This window comes from Mirounga leonina, unplaced genomic scaffold (genome assembly GCF_011800145.1).
Source record: "Mirounga leonina isolate KUSES-001 unplaced genomic scaffold, KU_Mleo_1.0 Mir_94, whole genome shotgun sequence".
NCBI lineage: Eukaryota > Metazoa > Chordata > Mammalia > Carnivora > Phocidae > Mirounga > Mirounga leonina.
Genome location: NW_023270855.1, coordinates 7,076,499 through 7,087,923, shown reverse-complemented (window position 1 = coordinate 7,087,923; position 11,425 = coordinate 7,076,499). Strand labels below are relative to the sequence as shown.

General features: G+C 42.3%; 1 protein-coding gene across 1 annotated transcript in view; it reads left to right on the top strand.

Annotated features, from left to right (window-relative positions):
- Positions 1–5,756: 5,756 nt before the first annotated feature.
- ATG7 (autophagy related 7) overlaps positions 5,757–11,425 on the top strand; it is a 231,778-nt gene continuing 226,109 nt past the window's right edge. The window contains exon 1 of the mRNA XM_034997759.1: positions 5,757–5,801. The gene's annotated coding sequence lies outside the window, so the exon portion shown is untranslated. The remainder of the gene's footprint in view (positions 5,802–11,425) is intronic.

The window sequence follows — 11,425 nt, the reverse complement described above, 5'->3', positions numbered from 1 at the left end:
TACTGAGTTTGATTTATTTAATTCTACCTTTCTGAGTCTCTTCAACTGAGAAGATGTATTGAAATGTACTGTCAAATATTATGAGATCTGATATAGGGTTTCTCTTTGGTTTCTGGTCACATTTGTAAATGTCTTTAGAAAAGAACTTACTTTTTATAACAATCTTCACTCTCTGCTTGGCATCCCCTCAAAGCTCTTCTTGCTCAAAACTGGGGGAGCAAAAGAGACCTTTATACTGGTTTTAAAAGCTGCAGCTGGTCTGTTCCCAGGTGAAAAAACATTTCCCAAATGCCCCTTATTTATGTTGATAAATGGTTGAGACAACTAGTGAAGACAAGTGTTGATGAGCTCTGACTTTGGGTTGAAGAGACCTGGATTTGAATCTGACAAGAACAAGAAATGGTCAATATAAACTGTCAGAGCATAAAAAAAACGAGGCCTATGCATTATTGAATACAGTGTTTATGGTGTATGCAGAGTGTCTTGTACACAGTGGGGACTCATATATAATTTTAAAACATACTGAGCATACTATGTGCCAGGCCCCATGCTTTGCCACCATTATCTACTTTAACCTATACACCAATCTCATGAGGGAGATTTCTGTGTCTTTACAACTAGGTAAACTGAGTCACAGAGAGAAACTGAGGAATGGGAAGGCAGACAGAAAAGGAGAAGTAGAAAGTGGGGGACAGAAAGAGCATAAACCAAGTGGCATAATATTAATACACTCAAGAAAAATCTACATTCAAGAACATACTCTGTATTAATGTATTCAGAAGTTAAATATATTCAAAAGAAGAATAAACCATCCTTAGCTTTTGATAAATAGAAATTCCTTCAAATGATTTGTGAAGACCACATGAAAACCAGTCAACTACTGCATCACATAAATCTTTAAAAGCTTGTGAAACTGTTCCATCTAATAGAAATTGCTATAGATCTTAGAAGTTGGTAATGTTAATAAAGTGTTCATTCAGAAAATCCATTAGTTTGCAGATTGGCCATTTGATGAATTGGCCATTTGGCTACTTAGCTTGCAGAAAATTGCTGGTGTCTCTTTTGAAAATGGGCCTTCCAGAGGTAGATTTAAGTCCTAACACAGGATGAAAAGGATGCCGGGGCTCTTCTGGCTGGGATGCATTTTAAGTTCTGTAAAGAAGTAATGCTGTTAAGATCTAATTTGCCAATATGTCCTTCCACAGTTTCTTGGGCTTTCAAAGCCGAGGCTGTGCAGCTTATAGTTACCATTGTGGGGAGCATGTGCTCTCCTCAACTGAGCTGCAAGTCAAATGATGAAGGTGGATTAATCTGAATTGCTATGGTCTTGAATAAGTGTCATGGGCCCCATTGCCTTGCTGTGTCTGAGAACATTCTCTGCCTTTTTAAGGGTCCTGGTCTTGCATCTTTCATGATGCGCCATTATCTTGGTGCCCCAAGGCATGAGCATCAGTTCAAAAGCTCAGAGGAAAGCATCATCCTGTGTCTACCTCTGCTGCAATCAACCCTGAAGGGGGGTGGGGGCCAGATGTCACATGTGGTACAAACATGGCTGGAAGACCAACAGTTCCCAGAGAAGTGGAGTCATTGTGAGCTGGGCAGAAACTCCAAAAAGATGTTAATTATAAGGATCTTGAAGTCCAGCAGAGGTAACAAACTTATAAAGAACTAACTTCAACCCAGGCTCATATATGCCTAATAGAGGGAAGCCTAGAGGTGGATGGGTGTCATCCTACTGGGTATTTTAAAAACCAATTTTGTTACATTCAATATATACAGTAAAATGCACCCATTTAAAATGTAGAGATCAATGAGTTTTGACAGATGTATACACCCATGTCATCCCCATCTCAATCAAGATATAGAACAGTTCCATCAACCCAGAAAGTTCCTCATGCCCCCTCTACATCCCAGGCAACCACTGATCTGACTTCTAATCACTACAAATTACTTACGCTGATTCTAGAACTTTGCATAAATGGAATTATATGATATTCTTTTTTTTAATTTTGTCTACGATACCCACGTTTCAACTGGGTTTATCATTATCATCATCATCATTATTGAAGTATAGTTGACATACAGTGTTATATTAGTTTTGGGTGTACCATATAGTGATTTGACAGTTCTATGCATTACTCAAGGCTCACCATGGTAAGTGTAGTTACCATACAATGTGATTATAATATTATTGACTATATTCCCTGTGCTGTACTTTTCATCTCCATGACTTATTTCACAACTGGAATTTTGTACCTCTTAATCCCTTTCACCTATTTTGCCCACCTCGCCACCCCCCTCCCTTCTGGCAACCACCAGTTTGTCTCTGTATTTATGAGTCTCTTTCTGTTTTGTTTGTTTATTTGGTTTGTTTTTTTAGAATCCATATATAAGTGAAATAATATAGTATTTGTCTTTCTCTGACTTATTTTACTTAGTATAATAGGTCTTTCCTAGGTCTTTCCATGTTGTTGCAAATAGTAAGATTTCATTCTTTTTTTTACAGCTGAGTAATCTTCCATTGTATCTTTATCCTTTCATCTATCGGTGGACACTTGGGCTGTTTATATCTTGGCTATTGTAAATAATGCTGCAATAAACATAGGGTAGGATGTATCTTTTCAAATTAGTGTTTTTGTTTCCTTTGGGTAAATACCCAATAGTGGAATTACTGGATCACATGGTATTTCTATTTTTAATTTTTTGAGGAACCGCCCTACTGTTTTCCACAGTAGTTGCACCAATTTATATTCCCACCAACAGTGCACAAGTGTTCCCTTTTTTACACGCCTTCACCAACACTTGTTATTTCTTGTTTTTGTTTTTTTGTTTTTTGATACTAGCTGTTCTGATTGGTATGGGAGGATATCTCACTGTGGTTTTGATTTGCATTTCCCTCATGATTAGTTGATGTTGAGCATCTTTTCATGCATCTGTTGGCCTTCTACATGTCTTTGGAGAAATGTCTATTCAGGCACTCTACCCATTAAAAAAAATTTTTTTTAAAGATTTTATTTATTTGTTTGACAGAGAGAGACACAGCGAGAGAGGGAACACAAGCAGGGGGAGTGGGAGAGGGAGAAGCAGGCTTCCCGCTGACCAGGGATCCCGATGCGGGGCTCGATCCCAGGACCCTGGGATCATAACCTGAGCCGAAGGCAGACGCTTAATGACTGAGCCACCCAGGCACCCCTACTCTACCCATTTTTAATTGGATTATGTGTGTGTGTGTGTGTGTGTTTGAGTGTGTTGAATTGTGTAAGTTCTTTATATGTTTTGGATATTAAGCCCTTATTAGATACATGATTTGCAAATATCTTCTCCCATTCACTAAGTTGCCTTTTTCTTTTGTTGGTGGTTTACTTTGCTGGGAAAAAGCTTTTTATTTTGGTGTAGTCCTAATGTTTATTTTTGCTTTTGTTTCTCTTGCCTGAGGAGACATTTCCATACATTACTAAGGCCGATGTCCAAGAGATTACTGCCTATGTTTTCTTTTAGGAGTTTTATGGTTTCAGGTCCTACATTTACATTTTTAATCCATTTTGGGTTTGTTTTGGTGCTTGGTGTAATAAAGTGCTCCAATTTCATTCTTTTGCATGTGGCTGTCCAGTTTTCCCAGCACCATTTATTGAAGAGACTGTATTATCCCCATTGTATATTCTTGCCTCCTTTGTCATAGATTAATTGACCGTATAAGAATGAGCTTATTTCTGGGCTCTCGATCCTCTTCCACTGATCTATGTATTTTTTGTGTGTGTGCCAGTCCCGTACTGTTTTTATGACTACAGTTTTGTAGTATATCTAGAAGTCTGAGATTATGATACTTCCAGCTTTGCTCTTCTTTTTCAAGATCTTTTTTGCTATTTGGGGTCTTCTGTGGTTCCATACAAATTTTAGGAATATTTGTTCTAGTTCTATGAAAAATGTTATTGGTATTTTGATTAAAATTGCATTGAATCTGTAGATTGCTCTGGGAAGTATGGACATTTTAACAGTATTAATTCTTCCAATCCATGACCATGAAACATCTTTCCATTTGTGTCATCTTCAATTTCTTTCATCATTGTCTTATAGTTTTCAAAATATAGGTCTTTTACCTCCTTAGTTATATTTAGTCCTAGGTACTCTTTTTGGTGCGTCTACTCGGTTTTGAAGCCAGAGAGAGGGTTACACGAGCAGAGGAAGTGTGAGGGTATTGCAGGGGTGGAGATTTGTATAAAAGAGCAGAGTGTGCTTAAAACATCAGAATTAGTTTGGTGTGACCCGAGCATGCAGTCTGAGGGGGCAGTGGCAGGAGAGGAGCCTGTTTACAATATTGAATTTTGCCTGATCCCTGTACTCCTGAAAAAAGTGATGGTTTTTCAACACCCTCCCTCCACTCTTCTGTGCTCCAGAAAGGGTTTACTGCAAAGAAATATCCATTCCTGTATGACTTAGGTTAAGACTCATGGATACCTTTCTTGTTTACATGTGACAAGGCAAGACAGTCCTTCTGAATTGCTCTTCTTTGCCTTCTAAATGTTTAGCTGAACTACCTGTATTCACTGATCAATCCAAACAAAATGCTTTGTTAACCAACTTTAGTTAAGCTTCTCCCATACCCTCCAAGCCCCTTATTTTTTACTTACCCTCAGCCTGAGCCACCATTCAGCCCCTGCAGAGAATAGACTGACCTCAAGGTAAAACATTTTCTGACCTACTACTATCCAATCAAGCCACCCTTTCCTCCCACTTTCCCACACCCAGTTCTTTCTAGCCTTCTTCACTCTTCCCTATTAAGGAAAAATTCTTTTTGCCTAACCCTTAGACACTTCCAGATCTTTTAGTCAGAGTGGTCCCTCTATTGCAATAGTCCCTTCCCTTCCCTTTTTCTCCCCCCTTGCAACAATCCTTTCAAATAAAGTAATCTCCTCACTAAGTCTGGATTTGTTTTCTTATTTGGCAGAGTCAAACATGCTTCCATTAGAATCTTACCCCAAAAGCTCTGTAACCTTCAGCAAGCCACTTAACTTTTCCTGGTCTCTGCTCCTTTATGTGCAAAATGGGGATAATATGACATCTATGTTCAGGACCTTTGTGGTGATTAGAAAATATGAAACCCTGAAAACACAGTAGATAATAGTAGTAATTACTCTTTTTATTATGACTCTATTGAGCTACATCTGAGTCACTTTCATTCCTTATGAATGAATGGCCTTATATGTCACATTAAGTTTATACTCACTATTGTGTCTTCAATATCTGACCAATGCTTGGCACATAGTATATGCACGATAAATGACTTGGAAGGAGTAACTTTATCCCATTGACAGCGGGGAGCTATGAGAATAATATCTGGTCTAGAAGGAACAGGTTAATTACTGACGACTTTCATGAACTTTTACCTATTAAAATTCTCATTTGTCTCCACACCTGCCTCTTTAATGACACTTAGGATACGTTTAATGCTGCCTCTTCTGGAAAATGGAAATGATCATAATTCCTGTCTTGCTCTGAAATCGAAAGAGAGAAAGTGGAGCAGTTTTTTCAAAGCACGACAGGCATATAACACATTTCCACAGCTGATAAACTGGCTTGCTCGGCTCTCACCAGGGGGCCTCGCCCACCTCCTGACGCTCCGCCTTCCTTGCAACTCAAGTTCCTCCCACTCAGCCCGGTGCTAGGGGCTCATATACCAGGTTGGCCCGCGCCTCCGCGTGCGCATGCGCACCACTGACCTGGGCAGGCGGGTGGGCGGGACCATGTGCGTCATCGGGGCGCGCGCTGCGGACTACGCCGTGGTTGCCGGAAGTTGAGCGGCGGTAAGTGAACCGCGCTGGTGAGGGAGTAGCGGGGTCCTCCGGGTTGGGTTTTGGAGGCCTGGCGGGAAGGGTCGAGCTCGGCAGTGAGGGCGAGAGCCTTGGTGGATTTCAGGATCCTCTCTCCTCCAGGGAGTCCCTGACTCCGGCTTTCACCCTCCTTCTCCAGCCACGTCCCCTGGGACTGGTTCAGTCCGGGGTCCTGACTAGAAAGCTCCTAATGTCCTAAGTCAGTCCCTCCTGTCGTCTGTCCGGGAGTCCTCTGAATCTTCGGTGTTGGAATACCGGGCATAGGACGCCAGGGCTCTTAATCCTGGTTTTGCCCGGATTTGCTGTGTGACCCGGGCATGTCACCTCTTTCTGAACCTGTCTTCCCTCATCTGTAAAATGGGAGTGATAAATAACGTCATTTGTGAAGCGAGGGCGTTAAATGAAGTCAGTTTTTTGTCAGGGCTTTTCTGAGCTAAGATTCTCGATTCTTCAGTTTGATCCAGGGGTTACAAACTTTAATGCTTATTCAGTCAGGTAAGGTAAATGTAGGTGTAAAAATTTTATTTCCATGTCAGAAATAGTCAAACGTTTTTGCTTGAGTTTTATTAGCACAATACTAACATATATGAAGTTGGAGAAATGAAAGCAAAACTCTTGTGTTGCACTCGTGTAATCTCTTGATTTTAAACACTGACGACTACAATTTTTTCAAAACCAATTTAAGAAAAAATGTTTTTTAACTTTGCAACTCAAACCAGGCATATCTGTGACTGCCCGTTTCAGACCCCTGGGACCCAGGTTCCCTTTCCAATTGAATACTTGGATTTCTTTTATGACACCCCGGCCCATGGGTTAAATTTCTTAAGTGGCAGAAAACTCGCTATTTCTGGTTATTGTTGTTTGTTCTTTCCCTAGCTTTGACTTAAGTCATATGTTGAGCTGAAAGCAGCTACCCCATAATCTCAGCTCATTGTCCCTCCTTCAGGCCCTTGGGCTCTCCCTTCCGCTTCACACCATTTCTTCTCCAGGCTGAGCACATTGAATTTATTTACCCATAGTAAACTCCACAACAGCTGAGAATTTTGCTATGTGCCAGGCATCACCATAAGCACTGCTGATGCAGAGGTGCTGTTCATGGAGCCTACTTTTTGATCGTGGTGGTGGCGGTTGTGGTGATTGTCCATGATACAGCGCTTATAGTGGGTGGTAGGTGTTTCAGATCCTGTTAGACGCCACAGAAAAAAGGAACAGTAATGGAATGGAGAGTAACTGGGGCTAAGCGGAGGGAGCTGTTGTAAAATCTAGCTGGTCAGAGATGAATTCTCTAAGGAAGTGACTTTGGAACTAACATGCGAATGAAGAAAAAGCCAGTCTTGTGAAGGCTCATCTTGCCTAATTGTTTCTCCATCCTGTCAAACCGTTTACAGGTTGTTTCTCATTTGTAGCCCTTTGCGCCTGCTGCTTCTGCTGCCTAAAACATCTCCCCTTCCCCTTCCATTTTTTTTGGCCAGCTCCTCCCTGCCTCTCAGGTGACATGATTTCGAAATTCTTTAAGGAGTTAAGTACAGGGCTCTCATTCAAGATACACATCCCTGTCCTCAAGGAATTAATTATTTTTTAAATCAAGGAGATAGACAACAGCACTATGGTATGAAGCTGTTGTAGACATTTGCCAGAGGAGGACTTAGAGTGATCATACGTCAGGCTGAGGCATCAGAGAAGGCTTCTGTGAGGAGGTATTGCTTTATTCAAGGCCTGAAGGATGAGCAAGATTAGTCAGGAGAAGAGGAGTGGGAGGTGGGACGATAATGCACACATTGGGAGTGGCGCGAGCAGAGGCCTATAGGTGACTGCATGACCTGCAGGTAGTTCACCTCGGCTAAGATGTGACTATGGAAAGGTAAGCAGGAGGCAGATCACAAAGGGCTTTGGGGGCAACAAAAGACTGTATAATATATAATTAGGAACACAGACTTGGGAATCTGAGTTACCTGTGTACCTATGCTGGCTTTGCCATTGAACTGGTTTTGAGACCTTGGGCAAGTCACTCCGTTTCTAAACTTCCGTTTCCTCATGTGTAAGCCAACCTCCCAGGGTTGCTGTGAGAATTGAATTCTGTATGTTACCCACTTGGTGTTGGAGGATGGTAAATCATAAACGGTAGCAGCTAATATTGCCATGCTATGAAGTTTGGACTTTCTTGAAAGTGTGGTGTTGGAGAGTTGAGGCAGTGAAAGTTTAAAAAGGGGTGTGACATGCTCTCATCTATTTTAAATTACCTAGGCAGTTCCATGGTGATTACACTGGACAGGGCAGAGCCAGCAGGGAGACCAGTGAGGGCACTGTTGCTTTGGTCCAGGTGGCAGAGGAGGAAGGCCTGAACCAAGGCAGTGGCTGTGCAGACGGAGATGGATGCGTGGGTTTAAGGGCTAAAGGAAGTGGGATTTGCTGGACTGGTAACTGGATAACACCACATGGGGAGAGGAGGAAGATGAATTGGGATATGGGGGGTAGTGGGGATGGGTCCTATGTGTGGACGTAAGTAATAACAAAGTTCGTTGATTAGTGGTCCTTGATTGGTTATCCCTGGCCTCCTCAGATTTTATTTAGAAGTCCAAATGGCCTCTTTTCTCCACTTTTACCCATGGGCAGTGAAGTTCAGAAATGCCTTCCTCGGGCGCCTGGGTGGCTCAGTTGGTTAAGCGACTGCCTTCAGCTCAGGTCATGATCCTGGAGTCCCGGGATCGAGTCCCGCGTCAGGCTCCCTGCTCGGCAGGGAGTCTGCTTCTCCCTCTCCCACTCCCCGTTTGTGTTCCCTCTCTCGCTGTGTCTTTCTCTGTCAAATAAATAAATAAAATCTTTAAAAAAAAAAAAGAAGAAGAAGAAATGCCTTCCTCCTCCTTTTTTTCTATCTCCCGATCCTTCTACCTATCTCTAGTGTAAGGCCTGATTGTGTATTCAAGGGAGAATAATGAGATACTGCTTTGTTACCCAGTAGGCAGTATGCACCACCATGGTCTTGGCAGACCGGGTAACAACAACTCGGTGCCAGTCCAGCCCCAGATGATCACCTCTGGGGTTTTCTCACACCTTCTTTGTTGTGATTACCTTCCTTTGAACTTGTTCCTGTTAGACAGTCTCTCTTTAAGAGTGTGGTGTATAAAAGAAGATCTCTTTCCTCCAGGAGTCTGGCCTTACAGACCAGGGCTGTACTTTTTTTGTGATGATCTGAGCACTCCCATCCCCATCTTTGTTGTTGACACATCCTGCCCTTGACACTGTCATGCTGTGGCCTCCTGGTGCTGCTCGGCACTCCTCGTGTGTGTTTGGACAGCTCTCGTGCCCGTCTCCTCCTTGTCTTTCAGGTTTTCATTCCTCTTCCAGCTTCCTAACCTTGCCTTTGACCTCACGAAGTTGCAACCAGCGGTTAAGACTCCTCAACTGCTATAATTTACAAACTTGTCTCCAGCTGACCCTATCACTTTGCCTAATTCTGTGAAAGAAATACGTTTTGGGCTGATTCTTTTACCTGTGCTGAGATTCCATCTCCTTTTCCTCAGGACCTGGTCCTATCATTTATTCTGTTTCTCTCCTGCTTAACTATCTCTTCTCATTTAAATATCTGGAAAAAACCAAACACCTTCCCATTAACTTCTGCCATCAGGCCATCACGCCACCTCTTCCCATCCACATTTCTTGACTTCCTGAAGTCATCATTCGCTAAAATCCTGCTTCCACCCACTCGTCCTCCAAAATTGCTCTCCCTAGTCTTCACACCTCCATGTTACCAAAACTCTTGAACATTTTTCCTTCCTTATCTTTTGAATTCTGAGCACATCTGATATTGCTGATATTCCTTCACTTACGAAAACCACTCCTGCTTTGTGCTATCCCTCTGGCTGTTTCCCCCTGTATGCACTGTGGACTTTTTTCCTCCTTTTGTCCCTTGAATGCTAGTTTTCTCCAAGGCTCTGCCTTATACTCTGTGCTCTTCTAACCCACAACTTCAATTCCCATTTATATGCCAAAGACCCCTGTTCTGTATCCTGAGCTGGGATCTCTCCTGAGGGCCAGCCCTCAAACTCAGTGAGTCCAAAATGAAGCTCATCAGCTTCCCTCCAAAGCTGCAGTTCTTTCTGCATCCTTTATTCTGACTCATTCTCCTCCTTCCATTTAGTCATTCAAACCAGAGCCTTGGAGTCATCCTGGACTTTTCCTTCTCATCCCATCCCAGGCAGTCATCAGAGTTCTACAAATTCTCCTTCCTTGATATCTCCTGACACATTTACTCCTCCATTTTCTCTCCCACTGCCTTAGTCTGGGCTCTTCTCACTTCTTGCCTATATTCCTGCATGACCACTGAGCTGCTTGCTCTGTCTGGCCCACACTGGTGCCAGAGTGCCCTTTCTAAAATACAAATCTTTGCCAAAATACAAAGCCCTGCTTTGCAGTTTAATTTAGATACCCCTCCTTCCTCCTCCCATAACACCCTGCACAAACACATACCATACTGTAAGGCATTTGTTTTATCCACAAATTGCTATCCTGTCATTCCTGGTCTGTGTAACCCTCAAAACTTAGATCCTAAAATGCAAATACCTTAGCTTTTTTGCCATTGAATGCTGAAATATAGCACAGGAACTTGTACATGATATAATGTTTATTGAAGGAATAACTAAATGGAAATCCCCCTGTCTTTGACACATGTTTTGTTGGTAACATTGTTTTTGAGTGCCTCCTGTGTCAGGTACATGCATTTTCTAGTTGAATCCTCACAGTGATTCTGTACAGCAGGTGGTGTCCCATCTTATAGGTGGGTGTGATTTCTGTGTCTGTTTCCCTGCTCTAAACCCCTAACACAGGGTTTAGCACACATGACATACTTAGTAAATATTGATGAATATTCATTCACACAGATATATAAAAATAAATTGGACAGGACCAAAGACTGAGCCAATGACTTATCACTATTAGCTCCTTTCTTATTAACATCAGTTTCTTATTAACATCAGTTCATACCTTAACCAACATTCTTTGAGTAAGATTATTTTACCAGTTTTTGACCCCTCTGATTATGTCAGTATATCCAATTACAACATCTTCATCTTTTTTTTTTTTTTAAGATTTTATTTATTTGAGACAGAATGAGAGAGAGAGAGCACATGAGAGGGGGAGGGTCAGAGGGAGAAGCAGGCTCCTCACTGAGTGGGGAGCCCGATGCAGGACTCGATCCAGGGACTCCAGGATCATGACCTGGCCAAAGGCAGTCGCTTAACCAACTGAGCCACCCAGGCGCCCCTACAACATCTTCATCTTGTCTACTAGGATATTTGGAGCATTCTTGTCAGAGACCTTGCTGAGGTCCAGATATCCTATGTCCTATGTCTGTGGTTCTTCTTTGATCAAGGAAGAAGTGCTATTATGACTTGTTCTTAAACCATAGTGGCCTCTTATGATGACTGCTGCTACAGTTGTGCAGGTTGTGTACTGCACAAGAGGCCACATCTGAGGGGTGCTTTGTGTAGGTCATAGGCATCATGGGTATATTTTGTAGTGCCAGTTTTCTAGCATACAAAGGTAAAATGTCTTGAGCCAACCCGTCAGTGTATTACAACAATTTTCTAAGGGAAGGAAGT